We start from the raw sequence: 19,688 nt of genomic DNA, 5'->3' as shown, positions 1-19,688 counted from the left end.
CATACATGACCACAGAAAAAACCATAGCCTTGACTAGATGAACTTTGTTGGCAAAGTAATGTCTCTGCTTTTGAATATACTATCTAGGTTGGTCATAACTTTCCTTCCAAGGAGTAAGTGTCTTTTAATTTCATGGCTGCAGTCACCATCTGCAGTGATTTTGGAGCCAAAAAAAATAAAGTCTGACACAGTTTCCACTGTTTCTCCATCTATTTCCCATGAAGTGATGGGACTGGATGCCATGATCTTCATTTTCTGAATGTTGAGTTTTAAGCCAACTTTTTCACTCTCCTCTTTCACTGTCATCAAGAGGCTTTTGAGTTCCTCTTCACTTTCTGCCATAAGGGTGGTGTCGTCTGCATATCTGAGGTTATTGATATTTCTCCCAGCAATCTTGATTCCAGCTTGTGTTTCTTCCAGTCCAGCATTTCTCATGATGTACTCTGCATATAAGTTAAATAAACAGGTGACAATATACAGCCTTGATGTACTCCTTTTCCTATTTGGAACCAGTCTGTTGTTCCATGTCCAGTTCTAACTGTTGCTTCCTGACCTGCACACAGATTTCTCAAGAGGCAGGTCAGGTGTTCTGGTATTCCCATCTCTTTCAGAATTTTCCGCAGTTTACTGTGATCCACACAGTCAAAGGCTTTGGCATAGTCACTGAAGCAGAAATAGATGTTTTTCTGGAATTCTCTTGCTTTTTCCATGATCCAGCAGATGTTGGCAATTTGATCTCTGGTTCTTCTGCCTTTTCTAAAACTAGCTTGAACATCAGGAAGTTCACGGTTCACATATTGCTGAAGCCTGGCTTGGAGAATTTTGAGCATTACTTTACTAGCGTGTGAGATGAGTGCAATTGTGTGGTCCTTTGAGCATTCTTTGGCATTGCCTTTCTTTGGGATTGGAATGAAAACGGACCTTTTCCAGTCCTGTGGCCACTGCTGAGTTTTCCAAATTTGCTGGCATATTGAGTGTGGCACTTTCACAGCATCATCTTTCAGGATTTGAAATAGCTCAACTGGAATTCCATCACCTCTACTAGCTTTGTTCGTAGTGATGCTTTCTAAGGCCCACTTGACTTCACATTCTAGGATGTCTAGCTCTAGATGAGTGATCACACCATCATGATCATCTGGGTCATGAAGATCTTTTTTGTACAGTTCTTCTGTGTATTCTTGCCACCTCTTCTTAATATCTTCTGCTTCTGTTAGATCCATACCATTTCTGTCCTTTATCGAGCCCATCTTTGAATGAAATGTTCCCTTAGTATCTCTAATTTTCTTGAAGAGATATCTCTAGTCTTTCCCATTCTGTTGTTTTCCTCTATTTCTTTGCATTGATCACTGAGGAAGGCTTTCTTATCTCTCCTTGCTATTCTTTGGAACTCTGCATTCAGATGCTTATATCTTTCCTTTTCTCCTTTGCTTTTCACTTCTCTTCTTTTTACAGCTATTTGTAAGGCCTCCCCAGACAGCCATTTTGCTGTTTTGCATTTCTTTTCCATGGGGATGGTCTTGATCCCTGTCTCCTGTACAATGTCACGAACCTCATTCCATAGTTCATCAGGCACTCTATCAGATCTAGTCCCTTAAATCTATTTCTCACTTCCACTGTATAATCATAAGGGATTTGATTTAGGTCATACCTGAATGGCCTAGTGGTTTTCCCTACTTTCTTCAATGCCTAGACCACTGCAAGCACTTAGGAAGTTCCTGCTTTTTCTTGTGCCCCTACAGTCCATTTGCCACACAGAAGCCAGAATGATCTTTTAAAATATGTATATAAATTAGACAGTGTAATGCTCCTGATTCAACCCACTGATGACTTCCTACCTCATTGAAATAAATCTCAAGTTCTTCTCAGGGTCTTTGTTTCAGAAAGGGGTACATAATTTCTTGTGTTGGTGCGAAGTTCCTTCAGTTATGTCTGACTCTTTGGACTTGCTATGGACTGTAGCCCGCCAGGTTCCTCCGTCCATGGGATTCTCCAGGCAAGAATACTGGAAGTGGTTGTCATGCCCTCCTCCAGAGGATCTTCCTGACCCAGGGATTGAACCTGTCTCTCTTATGTCTTCTGCATTGGGAGGTGGGTTCTTTACCACTAGCACTGCCTGGGAAAGAAAAGGTGAAAGTGAAGTTGCTCAGTTGTGTCTGACTCTTTGCGACCCCATGAACTGTAGCCTACCAGGCTCCTCTGTCTATGGGATTTTCCAGGCAAGAGTACTGGAGTGGGGTGCCATTTCCTTCTTTGGGGGATCTTCCCGACCCAGGGATTGAACCCTGGTCTCCCGAATTGCAGGCAGATGCTTTACCTTCTGAGCCACCAGGGAAGCCCAGCACCACCAGGGAAGCCCCCATAATTTCTTAGTAGGTCCTAATTTGCTCAAGAAAATCTTAGCATATACTATTGTTCAAGGATTTTTATTAATAGCATCTCCTTCCTCTCTCAAAAGTGTCCTGACTTAGATGATGAATTCTATGATTATCCTACCTATGGCACCTGAGCATCTTCACCCAAATACTACTTCGTAATAAATCTTTTGGGGATGAGGTCACCCCTAAATTAATTAAATTTCATAAGCCTTAAACACAGAGCTTGAAGAAATTTGATTGTAATACTGAAGTTAGTATCTAATTTGATTAGCTTTTTTGCTGTATTTTAAAAGAATCCTTGAGTTACTTGTATGTGGGCATCTCTGTCCAAACACCACCTTTTTTTGTAAAGGGACTCCACCATCTCTGGAGCACAGCCTGAGGCCACCAGCTACTCTCCAAGGCTGTTGTACATAGACCCCCTCAGGGAATATGTACTCAGACTCTTCAGACAAGTGAAGATCTGATCGCCAGCTACCATCACAACCTCTCCTTGCTCCCTCTCCACTTGTATCTCATCTAGAGTGGTGAGAAGCTTCACCCATTGACTCCCCTTTTTGACAGGGGATTTTCCCTTTTCTCCTGCACCTGGGATTTGGGAGAACAGAACAGAGCCTCTGACCTCACTTGCGCAGTATCTGTGCACACCTTGTGGAGCCATGCTCTGTGTAAGGTCCGTCACTGAGAGAAACTAATCTATTTCTAGTCAATAACAGACTTTTATGATCTGGCCTCACCCTATTTCTTTGACTTCAGCATCTTTCAGTCTTTCTCTAGATTAGCCACACTGCTTACATTCTCTTTGTAGACTATCCCAAGCACCATCCTGCCCCTGTCATAAGGTCTTTGGTCTTGCAGATCCTTCTGGCTGGAATGCTGTTCCCCAGGTCTGCCTGACTCAGCTTAAACATCACCTTTTAAAGAGATTTTCTCTGATGATACAGTCTAACTTAACTTTCACAATCACTTTCTTTGTCAAAATCCTGTTTTATTCCCTTCACAGTACTTATCACTATTTAAAACTATTTTGCTGATTTAACTGCTAACCTTTCTTTCAAACTCCATGATAATAGTAATAATAAACAATAGACTTGCTATTACCAACCCTATGGAGTCGGTCCCCAGTAAGGGTCCCAGTGCCCAGTATCACAGGCATCAGTAGAATCAGACTGATTTCAGTTCAGAAGCAAAGGAAAGCTTTATTCTTCAATCAAAGAATGGAGAGGTTCAAACTCAGGCTCCAGAGCACATGCCCCGAAAGGCCATAGACAAGGCTGCTTTATAGGGTTCCTGTCTGCAGAGGGAGGGGTGGGATTCTCCCCCATCCTGCACATACTACTCATAGCACCCCAGATCCAAGTACTGGGTATAGTGTCTCTGCACATGGCCTGCTGCCACTATCTTGAATGGAGGTGTGTAGCGCTTCTCCAAGTGGCTTGAAGTCAGGATGTTGGGAACAGCAATTCTATGCTGTTCCAATCCAATCTGTTGGGTGCAAGATCTCTGCCCACTACAGGAAAACACAGAAGAAGAGATAAGACCTTGTCTAATCACCCAGATTCCATCTTATTTTTCCACAGGGATCCCAGTGGGCTTTGTTGAGCTTAACCTTCTTTTAAGTGCTCTGCTGCTGCTGCTGCTAAGTGGCTTCAGTCGTGTCCGACTCTGTGCGACCCCATAGATGGCAGCCCACCAGGCTCCCCCGTCCCTGGGATTCTCCAGGCAAGAACACTGGAGTGGGTTGCCATTTCCTTTTCCAATGCATGAAAGTGAAAAGTGAAAGTGAAGTCGCTTAGTCATGTCCGACTCTTCGCGACCCCATGGACTGCAGCCCACCAGGCTCCTCCCGCCATGGGATTTTCTAGGCAAGAGTACTGGAGTGGGTTGCCATTGCCTTCTCCGTTAAGTGCTCTACTTTGGTTAATTTAAAAATCTTTATAGTCATCTTATGAGATAAGCACTATTATCATTCCCATTTTATTAAATTTTTAATTTTTTTAAAAAGAAACTGAGATTAAGAGAAACACAGTAATTTAACTAATGTTACCAAGAGGGAACCAGAATTCAGGCCTAGACGTCTGGTTCCATTGTCTAACCTGAACCACCAGCCAAGACTGCCTCCATCCAAGTCCTCCCCAGAGGACAGAACTTCTGTGTCCTGTGTGCACTGTGTCTACTTCTGTGATATTGTGATTTATAATAAGAGATACATATTTGGTCCTTGTACAGGCTCTGGCATAGGGCTCCTAAAACCACTGAAATTTCCTAAGTGTTGAGAGCAATAACAATTGTCTTTTGTTATGGTACTGAGTGAGCTCTGGAAAGCACCTGAGAATGGGGGCTGGTTGCCAGGGAGGCTAATCATGTGATTAAAGGGTTGGACCTTTCAGCCCCACCCCTTGATCATGGGGGAGGAAGGATGTGCTAGAGATTTGAGTTCAATCGTTCTGAGAGTTTCTGGGTTGGTGAACACGTGGAAAATTGGGAGAAGGGAGTAGAAGCTGTACACTCCTTCCCACATACCTTGCCTTGGGCATCTCTTCCATCTGGATTGTTCCTGAGTTGTATGCTTTTATAATAAATCCGTAATCTAGGAAGTAATATGTTTCTCTGAGTTCTGTGATCTGCCCTAGCAAATCAATGGAACTCGAAGAAGGGGGTCATTGGGAGCCCTGTTCTATAGTTGTTTGTGGGGGACAGTTTTATAGGATTGAACCCTTAAGCTGGAGAATCTGACACTACCTCCAAGAAGCCAGTGTCAGAATTTAGTTGAATTGTAGGACACTCACTGAGAATTGCTTGTTTGTCTATTGTGGGGAAACTTGCCCCCCACCCGCCACCATGCCAGAATTGGCTCACACAAGACTTGGCTCAATTAATGTTGGTTGAACTTTGAGTGAATAGATGTTGTTATAAAACCTAGACCCTGGGACTTTCCTGGTGGTCCAGTGGGTAAGACTCCATGCTTCCAATGCAAGAGGCCCAGTTTCAATCCCTGGTCAGAGAATCAGATCCTTCGTGCCACAACTAAGATCCAGCACAAATAAATAAATACATACATATTCAGAAACAAAACAAAACAACCTGACCCTGTTTGATTTTTATAAACAAAGAAGAAAACTTCTCACTTGCCTAATAGAAATGCCAGAGCCCAGTCTCTTGTTAGGAGCAGCTGGAGGCAGGGGCCCAAACCAGGACTCCCCTAAAATGAGAATGGGGGAAAAGTGCTGTGTGGCTCCACGGCAGATCCTGCGTGGAGTTCTGAGAAGGTTCTAGGAGTGAGTTTCCATGGAATTTCTGAGTTAGTCATAAAGTAGGCCATCCAGCACCAGGTTACTGATGTTAAAGGGAGCAAGATGCGGACATAGAAGCCAAGCACAGAGCGAACTAACAAATCTCTTCACACCTTCCCCACCATCAAGGTGGGCACAGAAAATTAAGGTGTCTCAGACTGAATTTCTGCTCCTTGCAGCTGACTACTAGGGAACCTTCTGTCTGCTTCTCTGTTACACTCCTGGGCTCCCCAGCATTCTGTACAAACCTGGATCTCTTAACTTGTCACTTTATATAGAATTTGACTATCCATCTGTCTCCCATCCCCTTTAAAGGGTAAATAAATTCTTTTAACAATACCACGTCTAGTTCATTCTTTATATACCATGGCACAGTTAATGTTATAATAACATATGCTTCCTAACTTTAGCTGAATCAACCTGACCTGCGTCAGTTATGTTCTCTGAGCGTGAAGGTGAGAGTCACACAAGTGATCAAAGAGTGTCACACAAGTGACACAAGTGATCTGCAAGTTGTTTCCCGCGGGCTGCATCAGTCAGGTGAGGACTGTGCATGGCTTTTGTTTTAGATTCAGACCCCGGGAAAAACAGATGAATCTTTGTATGCGCTGTGAATCTGGTTGTGATCCAACTAGTTTTTAACTAGATGAATGTGCCCTTTGAATGTCGTGTTTCCATTTGCCCCCGTATCTCTTCCCTGCACTGCTGGTTATTTATGTATTTAATATGCAAATAAAGACACACCAGCTCATGCATCAGAGGGCTGCGGCCGATGTCCTCGGGTTCTATTAGGAGCAGATCTGTATATCTTGACTACAGTGAGTCCCTTTGAGGCCATTCATCTGGGCTGGCTGTGTTTATAAACTGAGGCTTCTCTTTTTTCTCCCCTTTACTCTCTTTGTATTACTGATATTTGTAAAACTATTGTTTGGCTCTCATTTTTGTGGACATCTGTTATGCAGCCAATCATTTAAAAAAAAATCTAAACTGAGCTAAACGTATCAACCATAACTATACTTCCTTCAGTCTCCAGGGAATTTCAACCTATTTCTCTAGCTGCAGAATGTAAAGTCACTGACTAATATCATTTATGTTATTCTAAGATTAACCATGAATGTGCTGAAAGCCTTAAACAATTTCTGGGATTTCTTAATCATCAACTTCTTTACCACTGAAAACAAACAAGGGAAACTGAACCGCTGTGTTTCACAGCATTAATCCTAATAATCTTTAACTAAGTTGAAGGCATTTAACTCCATCGGGATTTTCTGCTGGTCAGATCTGTTTTTCTGCTCTCATAATCACTCATTCAATAAATATATATGTTGAAAGTTCTACGTGGAGGAAGTAAAACTCAGAAGCCTCAAATTTTCCATACTGAGTCCATTTATTGACCATTTTTTCAAAAATTTATTTTATTTTTAATTGAAGGATAATTGCTTTACAATATTGTGTTGATTTCTGCCATACATGATCATGAATCAGCCATGAGTATACATATGTCTCATTCCTCTGAACCTCCCTCCCACCTCCCACCCCATCCCACCCCTCCCTGTGTCACACAGCAGACTCCCATTGGCTGTTTTACACATGGTAATGTATGTATTTCAATGCTACTCTCGCCATTCATCCCACACTCTCCTTCCCCTCGTGGGTCCACAAATCTATTCTGTATGTCTGCATCTCCATTGCTACCCTGCAAATAAGTTTGTCAGTACCATCTTTCTAGATTCCATTTATATGCATTAATAAACCATATTTGTTTTTCTCTTTCTGATTTACTTTACTCTGTATAATAGGCTCCATCTTTTGACATGTACAAGTGTCTAAATGTCTTTGAATACGTTCTGTGCTTCCTTGGACTACCTTAGCTCCTTCATTTCTTTCTCCAGATGTGAGACCCCAACAGTATTCTTTCAGACCCAGCACAGAGTGTATAGAGAAAAGACTTAATGACGTTCCTTTCTAGGGAAATTAGAGAATATTTTATTTCCTGACATGTAGGTAAGCAGTATGGAGTTTTTGCATAAACAAGAATGAATGAAGTTAAACTCCAAATAAAAAATTTCAAGTGATACTGCACAGGCTGCCTACCTTCCTCCTGTTACCAGCCCTCTTTTCCTTTATCGTCAGCGGACTCATAGGTCTCTGTGAGCTGAGAACCTTTCTGGCCCCATTTCCTCTCCTCATGTTCTTACACCATTGACTTTTGTGGTTTTCTAGGAACAATGTTCTGAAGGTTTTAGAAAGAGAAAATCCATAGTTAAGGTGTTAAACTTTGTGCTGATTCTCACAGCACCTGTAATGAGACGAAGTAGAAGAGAGGAAAGCATGCATTTAATTCAACAAATATTTATTGAGTGTTTACATGTATTCCTGATTTAAATACTGAAGGTAAATAAATAAACAAGATGAACGATGTTTTTATTCTTACAATTGGAGAAGAGAGTAAACAAGCCATTATAGAAATAGAAAAATATCAGAGAAGGAGTATTTTGGGGGAATTAAAGTGGAGTGCGAGATAGAATGTGTCTGCTAATCACTTTACCTGGGGAGATCAGGGAAAGCCTCTTTGAGGAGGTCATTAGGATATTCATGTTTTCTGTGTTTTATGATGTGATCTTGGGGCCTTTCTAATCCTGGAGAGACTGCCCCACCCTGAGCTAATCCTGCAGATAGCAGATGATTCCCCAGGGGGCATGCTTTGCTATGAAAACCTGAGTTCACTCCTCCATCACCGCCTCTTATCAGGCTTCTGCAGTGCTGGACACTATTCCCTTCCCCAAATTACCCAACACTGGTACCAGACTACTAGGACAATTATTCAAACTATCTTATCCTAAACTTACTTGGGGGCTTATACTGCTTTGCTCATTCCTCCCCATGAAAACCACAATAAAGGCTCAGGGCCATGCTTTCCTCTTATCCTTTCTGTTTCCTTTCTGTTTCAGTGCTTCCCCGTGTGGTCCTGTGTGCTACGCGTTCTGTTTCTAGGGACCTCTGAGTATAAAAACCTTATTTCCTCATAGTAATCATTTCTATGTCTGCAATTCTTACCATGCCTAATCAAAACAAATTCCAGCTTACATTTTTATGCAGTGATATTTAAGCTGAGTGGAGAAGGAAATGGCAACTTACTCCAGTATTCTTGCCTGGAAAATCCCATGGACAGAGGAGCCTGGCATGCTACAGTTGATGGGGTCTCAAAGAGTCGGACTTGACTGAGAGACTAAACAACAACAACTTCAGCAGAGATCTGAATGACAAGCAGGACCAGTCACACAAGGATAGAGATGAGAACATTCTAAGTAACAGTGCAGAGATTCTAAGCTTGGCAAATCAAGGCCCACACAGAGGGACACGCCTGGAGAAAACTACCCTCTTACCTCCTACTTCTTTTACTTTACCTTCTGGACATTTCTTGGTCTGTTAATCCACAGATCCCTAAAGGCAAATATCTCTAAAGGAAGTCAGATGTCCCACCATCCTTTTTATACAAGTCAGTGCTTGAGTAAGTAGATGACTGATGAGAAGAACTGAAGGTCTCATTAAAGCACTTCATACCAAGGTGTGCAAGAATCTTTGCTAATGTATTGTCATTGAAAGACGGAGTTTATTAAATGAAACACATTTTTTAATATTCCACTTAATAGTTTTGTGTCTTAGTTAGTTAGTTCAGTCGCCCAGTTGCGACCCCATGAATCACAGCACACCAGGTCTCCCTGTCCATCACCAACTCCTGGAGTTCACTCAAACTTGTCCATCAAGTCGGTGATGCCATCCAGCCATCTCATCCTCTGTCATCCCCTTCTCCTCCTGCCCCCAATCCCTCCCAGTATCAGAGTCTTTTCCAGTGAGTCAACTCTTCTCATGAGGTGGCCAAAGTATTGGAGTTTCAGCCTCAGCATCAGTCCTTCCAATGAACACCCAGGACTGATCTCCTTTAGGATGGACTGGTTGGATCTCCTTGCAGTCCAAGGGACTCTCAAGAGTCTTCTCCAATACCACAGTTCAAAAGCATAAATTCTTCAGTGCTCAGCTTTCTTTACAGTCCAACTCTCCCATCCATATATGACCACTGGAAAGACCATAGGCTTGTCACTCAAATACCCAATATACATTTATCAGTACATCTCTCATTACACTGAGGTTCTAGTGATGGAGTGAGGCACAATCATCTTTCCTAAGGAGTCAGTGACTACTGTGATCACTCTATGCTCATGTGATTTCTTGTTCAGAGTCCATCTTGTCCTTTATATTATAATTATACCCAAAGCTACATGAGGGTGGGAGGTAAGTTCAACTCCTTATCAGTAGCAAAATTTAGTGTCTGGCAGACTGAAGCCAGTCCATTAATGACTTCAAAATGAAAATTATTAAATCAAGTTATACTAAAAATTTAAGTTATACTAAGATAAAGTATAAATATGAACGGTAAAGGTAATTTCCAATATTTTTATTGGAAATTAGGACCTAGGAAGGCTAAATTTCTTAGACTTAATGGGTTTCATTTCTGGCTGAACTTAAAATCCACCAAGAAGTTTTTAAGCTGTAGCAGTACCACTCCCCATTACAATCAGCTGAGTCAGAACCTAAGGGTAGAATCTGGGTATTAGCATTAAAAAAAAAATTCTCTAGGTTATTCTAATATGCAGCCAGGGTTGAGGAACACAGATCTAGGCTAAAAGGATACAAACAGTAAAGGTTAATGCAGCTGGCTGGTGTCTTTAGGCAATGTGAAGAATAGCTATCAGAATTTGCACAAATCGATAGAAAAGTAGAATTCTCAAGGACACAGAGGTTCACAAAGGTCTATGCTTCAGAGAGAGAGGGAAATGGGCAGAGAAGCTTTAGACAGAGACACAAGCTGTGCAACCAAGAAGGAAGAAAGTGGATTGTCATATGCCCCCAAATGAGTTCTTTTGTGTTCATTTTCAAAGTGCTTACAGAATTTCAGGTGACTGAAGTCATTGGCAGGCATCTTTGCAGAAATACAGATCATAATATTTGAGAAACAAAAAGGAAAAACCCTGAGGGCAGAGTTTATATTTTTCTTTTCAGAGATGACCTGGAAAATTATACTTCTTTTTGCTCCAAGAACTTATTATGCTGGCAAATATTTGTAAAAATGTGAGTTCAACTCATGAGTTTTATTTTAGCAAGACATCCAGAGTAGGGTCCACTTGCATAAAACAAATGCCAACCTTCCTTTCCATTCCCAGGTCCAGTACTGGATCTCAGTTTATGCTTTCTTATAATGAGATCTGCCATGAAATTTTAAACTAACAAATGGCTATGGTTTACAAAAAGCTGTCCAAACGAATCCTTATCAACTGGAAGCCTTGTTAACGATTTGGTATCTGAATTTAATACTAAAAAGTTCTTTGGGAACAAATTCAAACATCAAGTAAAAATCAATTAAAAAGCAAAATAGATTAAAGTCTCATCTTCCATGGTTATATAGATGATCATTCTGTTAGTTGACTCTAAAGTTTGCCCCCAACTTCTCTCCTTTTTATTTCCTAGACATTATAGTTTGTATTTCTTCAGAGATGCCTGCCTATGACATCAGTCACCTGAAGCTCTCCAAGCATCTTTAAAATAAACAGTAAGAACTCACCCGACTGATACACATTTGTGAAATATTGTTTCGGCCCAAGAGTTTTATTTAAATAGCTGAAAGTGATCCTAGCATAGGTTCATGATTAAAAGCATAATCTCTTGATCAAATCCTGACTCCACTATTTCATAAAATTAATACTTGTTTAACAAATATTTATTCAGTATTTGCTAGTAATAGGCACTAGATGTTTTAGACGATAGGAAGGTACTGGTGAATAAAAGAGAGAAATATCTGTGCCTTCTTGATGCTAACACTGCTACTGAAGGAGACTAACAATAAAAAACAATAAACTTAATTTATTAACACATTGTATAACACATTAAAAGTTAAACATACATTTTTTTTTTTCAATAAAGGGTTTGGGGATGCTGAAAGGATCAGGAGTGTTTTATAATATTAAATACAGTAAGTAAGGTAGCTTTCATTGAGAAGGTGATTATATGAGTAATTGCTTGAAGGAGATGAGGGGACTGGCCTTGTGGATATCTAAGGGGAGAGTGTCTGGGAAGATGGAACAGCAAGTGTTTAGCCTGGTAGCAGAAGTTTGCTGCTGTGTTTGATGACAGCAAGGAGGCAAGAGTAGCTAGAACAATGTGAACAGGAGGAGAGAGAAGTACAAAATGAAGTCAGAGAGCTTGGAAGAGGGAGGCAGGTCACAGGGTCTGATGGGCCATTGTAGGGACTTTAGCTTTTCTTCTAAGGGAGAAGGGAAGGTCTATGGAGGATTCTAAGAGGAGTAGCATGGTCTGACTTCTGTTTTAAAAGCTTCTTTTGGAAGAGAGTTCTACTTCTGGCATGACAGTGGGAGGAGTTTCACAGATCCCCTCCCCACAGAAACTGGTAAGAATTATTATTATTATTACTTTTGATCTATTACCTTTTAATAGTTTTTTTCTTTTTTTTTAATTGTCAGATAATTACTTTACAATATTGTGACAGTTTTTGCCATACATCAACATGAACTGAATAGACATACATATATCCCCTCCCTCTTGAACCCTCCCTCCACCTCCCTCTCTGCCCCATCCCTTCAAGGTTGTCACAGAGCATAGGCTTTGGGTGCCCTGCATCATACATCAGACTCTCACTGGCTATTTATTTTACGTGTGGCAATGTGTATGTTTCAATGTTATTCTCTCAAATCATCCCACTCTCTCTTTCTTCCACTGATCCTATGTGTAGGGCAACAAAGGAGACCCAGACATGAAGAAATTGCTTTTTGGACTCAGTGGGAAAAATTACTTTTTTAAAATCAACCATTTAGAGTCTCAGGAAATGGCCCAGAGAGCATACGGCAGATAAAGAAACATTTATTCAAAAAATCTACTGAAACTTGGTAAAAACGACAAGTTGTGGTATTTGAGCCAAGAACCCTGAGTTCCCTCCCAGCTCAGTGATACGGAAACTGTGCTCCAAACTTGTACAGCCATGAACACAGGTTCTCTCTGCCAAGCCCCCAGATGGAAGGGCTACCTTCTGGGGAAAGGTAATATGTAAATACTGTTCATCTTGCCTTCAGTCACCTACTGGTGAAGCTAAATTCCTAGTGCATGTGGTTGGGAATTGGAGGCTCCTTCTGTCTAACCACCACTCATGGGATGGAGGCTATTCTGTGGCCATGGCACCACTGAGAATACTAGAGCCCTGATTGCTCTTTCCTTGGTTGTGAGGGTAGGTGTTCTATGCTGAGAGAGGCAAGCCAATGAGACCTGGGGCTGCTGACTTGCCAACCACTGAATGCTCAGCTCCTGAAGTGGAATGTGACTCAGAGAGAAGGGTATTATTTGTGCCCATCCATAACATCAGTGACATGGCTAAGAGATTTTTGCCTAAGAGGAAGAGCAAGCCATACAACAGAGAGTTTGAAATTCCTCCCCAAAGATGTCATTTGCAACCATTCAAGACTAAGGTCACTCTCAAAAACAGTGGAAGTCTTGGTGAAAGGTCAGATTCACAGATTCTTTGGAAGTAAAGGCTAAACTATAGGCCAGGTAGCTTTCCAGAAAGATATGGGGAAAGCCATGGCTAAGAAAAGCCTTCCTAGAATCAGTTCAAATCTCACATGTTGACTTTGGGAACTATGCGTTTCAAAGAGCCAAATTTGGATTGGATTAGTGTCGGTAGTAATTTATGTGCCAATGCACTGTTGAAAACAATAAAGCAATCAGTCTGCAATTAGTGGCACTTGACAACTAGGTGTGCTCAAGGAGAGACAATCAGAAAGAGCCATGCCAAAACCACTGGTGTCTTGGAGTACCTGTGGGTCTCAGAGAAATGCGGGGCAGCATTCAGTGCACCAACACAGTTGTAACGGGAATACCAGTAGAAGAGGAGAGAGAGAAAGGAGAAGGAAAATATTTGAAGAAATAACAGCTGAAAATGAATGAAACTTATTTTAAAACATGAATTTATGCATCCAAGAAGCTTAATGATTTCCAAGTAGGATAAACACAAAAAATATACAAGTACACACATGTCTAAAATCCAAAGACAAGGAGAAAAGCTTGAAATCAGCAAGGGAAAAGTGACTTGTCACTTACAAAGGAAATGCAATGAAATTAACAGCTAACTTAGAAACAACGGAGGCAAGTGCTCAATGGGAAAAATATATATATATCAAGAATCCTGTATCCAGAAAAACTATTTTTTGGAATGAAGGTGAAATAAAGACATAAAGACATTCCCAGATAAAGTCTGAGTGAATTTACTACTAGCAGATTTGCTTTAGAAGAAATATTTAAAGGAAGTCCTTCAGGCAGAAAGCAAGTGGCCCTAGATATTAACTGGAATCCATACGAAAAAACAAAGATCACTGAGAAAGATAGTTGATATAATTATTAAAAAAACAGTATAAGTGCATATTTTTATCCTTCTCTGAACTGATTTTAAAAATAATTGTGTAAAATAATATGTATATAATGTATTTTGGGCCCTATAACATATAAAAATGGAATATAATTGCCAATAATAGAAAAAAGAATTGAGTAGAAGCAAAGATGTATTGGGGCTTCCCTGGTGGCTAGGACAGTAAAGAATCTGCCTGCCATGTGGGACACCTGAGTTCAATCCCTGGGTTGGGAAGATCCCCAGAAGGAAACGGCTACCCACTGTAGTATTCTTGCCTGGAAAATCCCATGGACAGAGAAGCCTGGCTGGCTACAGTCCATAGGGTTGCAAAGAGTTGGACATGACTGAATGACTAAGCACAGCACAGCACAGCATAGCAAAGATGTATTGAGCTAAGGAAATGCCTCTATATGCTAACTCAAATTTATAGGAAAAAATGGAGTGATATGGTGACAATAAATAAGAAGATTAATATAACTAAAGATAAAAATGTACATTTGCAATTCTTATTTTTCCCTCTCAGCTTCTTTAAAAGACTAAATTGCACTGTGGTGTCCGACTCTCTGTGACCCTGTGGACTGTAACCTACAAGGCTTCTCCGTCCATGGGATTCTCAAGGCAAGAATACTGGAGTGGTTTACCATTTCCTTCTCCAGGGGATCTTCCCTACCCAGGGATCAAACCCGGGTCTCCCGCATTGGAGGCAGACACTTTAACCTCTGAGCCACCAGGGAAGCCCCAATAATTATGACAATGTAATTTTGGATTTGTAACATTTATATGTGCAATTAGTATAACAATAATATCACCAAAAACGGAGAAAGAGAACAGATCTAATAGAAGTAATGTTTCTATAGTTCATAGAAATTAAATCAGTATAAATCTCAAACTAGTTCTAATAAGGTAAGCCCCAGAACAACCACTAAGGAAATAACTCAAAAATACAGTGATAAAAATCACTAAAGAAATTAAAATGATATTTTAGAAAATATTCACTTAAGACAAATGAAAGCAGTCTGAATACGTTTGGACAGTAGAGTCAATGAGATAGATTGGCTGATAGATTCAAAGTGAGAGAATCAAAGATGACTCCTTGTTTTTTTCTTGGAGCAAAAAGCAGAAGGGCTTTTCCATCAGCTGACAGAGGGAAAGACCCTAGGTGGAGTTGCTTTGGGGGTGGGCAGGATATCTTTTTATTTGCCCCTGTTAGATTCACTGTCTAGCCTTCTTCGTTTTGTTCTGTGCCCCACGAGACTGACTTCTACAGAGCTCCTCAGTTCTGCACTTTGGCTTTCCAGGTATGTTCAGCTAATTGGAAATACTAAGAGATTTAAGGGTCGGAGGAGTTACTTTAAACACATACGCCTCCAACAAGGGTCACAGCTCCTTTCAGCTGACCTTCTACCTGTCTCTCTATTTCTGTCTCTCTTCCTCTCCCTCTGCACCCCAGTAACCACTGCTTCCTCCGTTTATTCCTTTATCCTTCAGAGTTGATGGGACAGTACTGCCTTTGTTACACTGGAGTATTGTGATATCTTTGTGGCTTCCCTACATCCTGTAAACAGCTCCTTTATTAAAATGGCCTCAAATTACCAAAATTAAGTGTGTTGCCTGTTTTTGGGCTTCCCTGGTAGCTCAGTGGTAATGAATCTGCTTGCCAATGTAGGAAATGTGGATTCAATCCCTGGATCAGGAAGATCCCTTGGAGAAGGAAATGGCAACCCACTCCAGTATTCTTGCCTGGGAAATTCTATGGACAGAGGAGCCTGGCGGGCTACAGTCCATGGGGTTGCAAAAGGGTCAGACACAGCTTACCAACTAAACAACTACAACCTGTTTCTTGCCAGAACTGTGGCCAATATGGGAAGAAGATCAGAAATTTGATTTTGTACATACTAACTCTGATATCTCAAAGGGAGAAAGAGAGTAGGCGGTTGGTTATTTGAGTCTGGAATGCAGGAGAGTAACATAGGCTAGAGATAAGAATTTGAAAGTCATTAGCAGAAAAAAGATAGCTAGAACCAGGAGATGAGATCACTGAGGGAGTAAAAGAAGATCAAGAAAAGAAGAGGACTGAGACCTGGGTCTTGGACACTCTACTGTTAGGAATGTTGGATAGATGATGAGGAACCAGAAAAGCAGAAGGAGCAGTTAGGAGGTAGGAGGAGAACCACAGGAAGCCAATGGAGGAATGTATACCAACGAGGGAGAGTGATTCACTGTGTCAGATGCTGCTGAAAAGTCAGGTGCAAACAGGACTAAGAATTGACCATTGAATTTAGCAATGTGGAGGTCACTGGTGACCTTGGCAAGAATAGCTTAATTAGGGTCAGGGTAGCAAGATCTGTGTAGAGTGTGTTTTAAAGAGAATGAGAAGAACTTGAGAGAGCTCTGTACTCAGTGGCTCAGTCGTGTCCGACTCTTTGCGGTCCCATGGACTGTAGCCTGCCAGTCTCCTCTGTCCATGGGTTTTCCCAGGCAAGAATACTGGAGTGGGTTGCCAGTTCCTACTCCGGGAGATCTTCCCAACCCAGAGATCCAGCCCTCATCTCTTGCATTGGCAGGTGGATTCTTTACCACTAGCGCCACCTAGGAAGCCCCAGAGAGAGCTGCTGCTGCTAAGTCTCTTCAGTCGTGTCCAACTCTGTGCAACCACGTAGACGGCAGCCCACCAGGCTCCCCCGTCCCTGGGATTCTCCTGGCAAGAACACTGGAGTGGGTTGCCATTTCCTTCTCCAATGCATGAAAGTGAAAAGTGAAAGTGAAGTCTCTCAGTCATGTCTGACTCTTAGCGACCCCAAGGACTGCAGCCTACCAGGCTCTTCCGTCCATGGGATTTTCCAGGCAAAAACACTGGAGTAGGGTGCCATAGAGAGCAAGTTTAGACAAATGAATTTTGCTATAAAGGTAACAATATACAGTTAGTGGCTAGGGAGGGAAGAGAAATTTTACTTTTGTGATCATTTATTTTGTTTTATCGGAGAAGGCAATATTGAGGTGGGAGAATAACAGCAAGTTTGTATGCTGATAGGTATGATACAATGAAAAGAAAAAATAATAATGCAGACCAGAAATGGGGGACTTGATGAAGGATGCTCTGGACAAGGAGAGGGTGGAATCTGAGGCACAAGAAAGGTTGCCTGAGACAGGAACACAGAGCACACAGTTCATCTATAGTGACAAGAGAGAACGCAGAGTGTGAAGGTTCAGAATTTCTCTTCTGACTATTTTCTCAGTATAATAGAAGGTAAAGTAATTGACTGAGAGCAAGGATATGAGGGAGGGGTTGGAAATTTTAGGCAAAGTTGTGAATAGTTGCCTACAGGTATAAAAGTTAATGACCTAAGAAAATATAATATGAATGCTGGCACATCAAGAAATCCCTTAAAGTTCAGTATCATGAATTTAAAATGGAGCTGTGTTTAGCTGAAGGAATGCAGTTAGAGAGTAATAGGAAGTTGGCTTCAATAAGAAGTTAGGGTTTTCTTAAGTAAGTTTTCTGGCCTCATATGTAAAATTGGAATAATAATATTTGAGAGTTGCTATGTGTAACTGTGAGAGTTTTCTTAAGCAAGCCTTCTGGCCTCATATATAAAATTGGGATAATAATACCATGAGAGTTGCTATATGCATTAATTAGAAAACACAAATAAAGGTTTATCACAGTGTCTGGTACATAATAAGAACATAATAAACTTGTACAGTAATTATTGGTATTCTAACATCTAGTAGGGCTCGGAAAACTTCCAGAGTGGAAATGTCTGTTTTAATCATTCCTATAATGACCAAATGGGGCTTTCTAGGTGGCTCAGTGGTAAAGAATCTGCCCGCCAATGCAGGAGCCACAGAAGACACGAGCTTGATCCCTAGGCAGAGAAGATGCCCTGGAGGAGGAAATGGCAACCCACTCCAGTATTCTTGCATGGAAAGCTCCATGGACAGAGGAGCCCGGCAGGCTATAGTTCATGAGGTCACAAAGAGTCGAACATGACTGAGTGACTAAGCATGAGCATACAACTCTTCTTAGCACAGGTCTTCTTACCAGATGGGGACCTAGACACTACGTTTATACTGTCTTTACATTTTGCTTCCACTAGGCATCAGTTCAGTTCAGTTCAGTTTAGTCGCTCAGTCGTGTCCAACTCTTTGCAACCCCATGAATCGCAGCACACCAGGCCTCCCTGTCCATCACCAACTCCTGGAGTTCACCCAAACTCATGTGCATCGAGTCAGTGATGCCATCCAGCCATCTCATCCTCTGTTGTCCCCTTCTCCTCCTGCCCCCAATCCCTCCCAGCATCAGGGTCTTTTCCAATGAGTCAACTCTTCGGATGAGGTGGACAAAGTATTGGAGTTTCAGCCTCAGCATCAGTCCTTACAATGAACACCCAGAACTGGTCTCCCTTAGGATGGAATGGTTGGATCTCCTTGCAGTCCAAGGGACTCACAAGAGTCTTCTCCAACACCACAGTTCAAAGGCATCAATTCTTCCGCACTCAGCTTTCTTCACAGTCCAACTCTCACTTCCATACATGACCACTGGTAATACACAAAATAGCTCAGGGAACCATTTACATGTCTCTGCAATGCTTCAGTTCTGTTGTAGAGCAGTAGCTGGATAGCATTGCTGCTGTTTGTTAGAGACTTCTGACATTTGATCTTTTTGCTAAATTCTTGGCAATGCCCTTAAGACAGGAATCAAGTTGCTTACATTAATATAACTTTGAAGTCATTCCTCTTTTTCTAACACTGGTACTCTAAAAATAGGAATTTCAAAAAAGTACAGATAGCAGGTATGCCTTTGTTGACCCTTAAAACATTATTTCTTTTATTCTGGACATTGATTGCACTTGATTAAACTATCTATGTCACATTACCTTGACTGTGGTGTGTGTGTGTGTGTGTGTGTGGGTGTGTGTATGTTAGTCGCTCAGTCTTGTCCTACTCTTTGTGACCTCATGGACAGGGCTCCTCTGTCCATGGAATTCTCCAGGCAAGAATACTGGAGTGGGTTGCCATTCCCTTTCCCAAGGGATCTTCCCGTCTCAGGGATTGAACCCTCGTCTCCTGCATTGCAGGAGGAATTGTGCAAATTCCTTACCAACTGAGCCACCAGGGAAGCCCCTACTTTGACTATGTTTACTGTTACATTTACTGCAAAGATTTTGCTTTGGAGAAATCTACATTATCCACTGAATAATATACTATTCAATGTAGTAATATACTCAACACACTTCTGAAGAGAATTGACATTATCTCTTTGTTGAGATTTTCTACTTTTTCATTTGTTTCAAGAGGATATGTACTGGATTGTTGAAGCATTTTTATTATGGCTACTTTAAAGCCTTCTCACATAATTCCAACATCTGATTCCTGTCAAAGTTGGTGTCAATCAATGGTCTTTCCTACTGAGCAACTTCACTTTCACTTTTCACTTTCATGCATTGGAGAAGGAAATGGCAACCCACTCCAGTGTTCTTGCCTGGAGAATCCCAGGGACGGGGGAGCCTGGTGGGCTGCCGTCTATGGGGTCGCACAGAGTCGGAAATG

The 19,688-nt window shown here is 41.5% G+C and overlaps 1 long non-coding RNA gene across 3 annotated transcripts in view; it reads left to right on the top strand.

The window, feature by feature from the left end:
• The first annotated feature begins 15,240 nt into the window (after positions 1-15,240).
• Positions 15,241-19,688, top strand: part of LOC105000227 — a 127,559-nt gene continuing 123,111 nt past the window's right edge. For all 3 annotated transcript variants that reach the window (XR_826704.1, XR_826703.1, XR_826702.1), the window contains exon 1: positions 15,241-15,436. This is a non-coding gene — a long non-coding RNA (uncharacterized LOC105000227). The remainder of the gene's footprint in view (positions 15,437-19,688) is intronic.

The sequence above is a fragment of the Bison bison genome, unplaced genomic scaffold (assembly GCF_000754665.1).
Source record: "Bison bison bison isolate TAMUID 2011002044 unplaced genomic scaffold, Bison_UMD1.0 scf7180017864370, whole genome shotgun sequence".
NCBI classification, from domain to species: Eukaryota; Metazoa; Chordata; class Mammalia; order Artiodactyla; family Bovidae; genus Bison; species Bison bison.
This window is presented reverse-complemented; position numbering and strand designations above follow the sequence as displayed.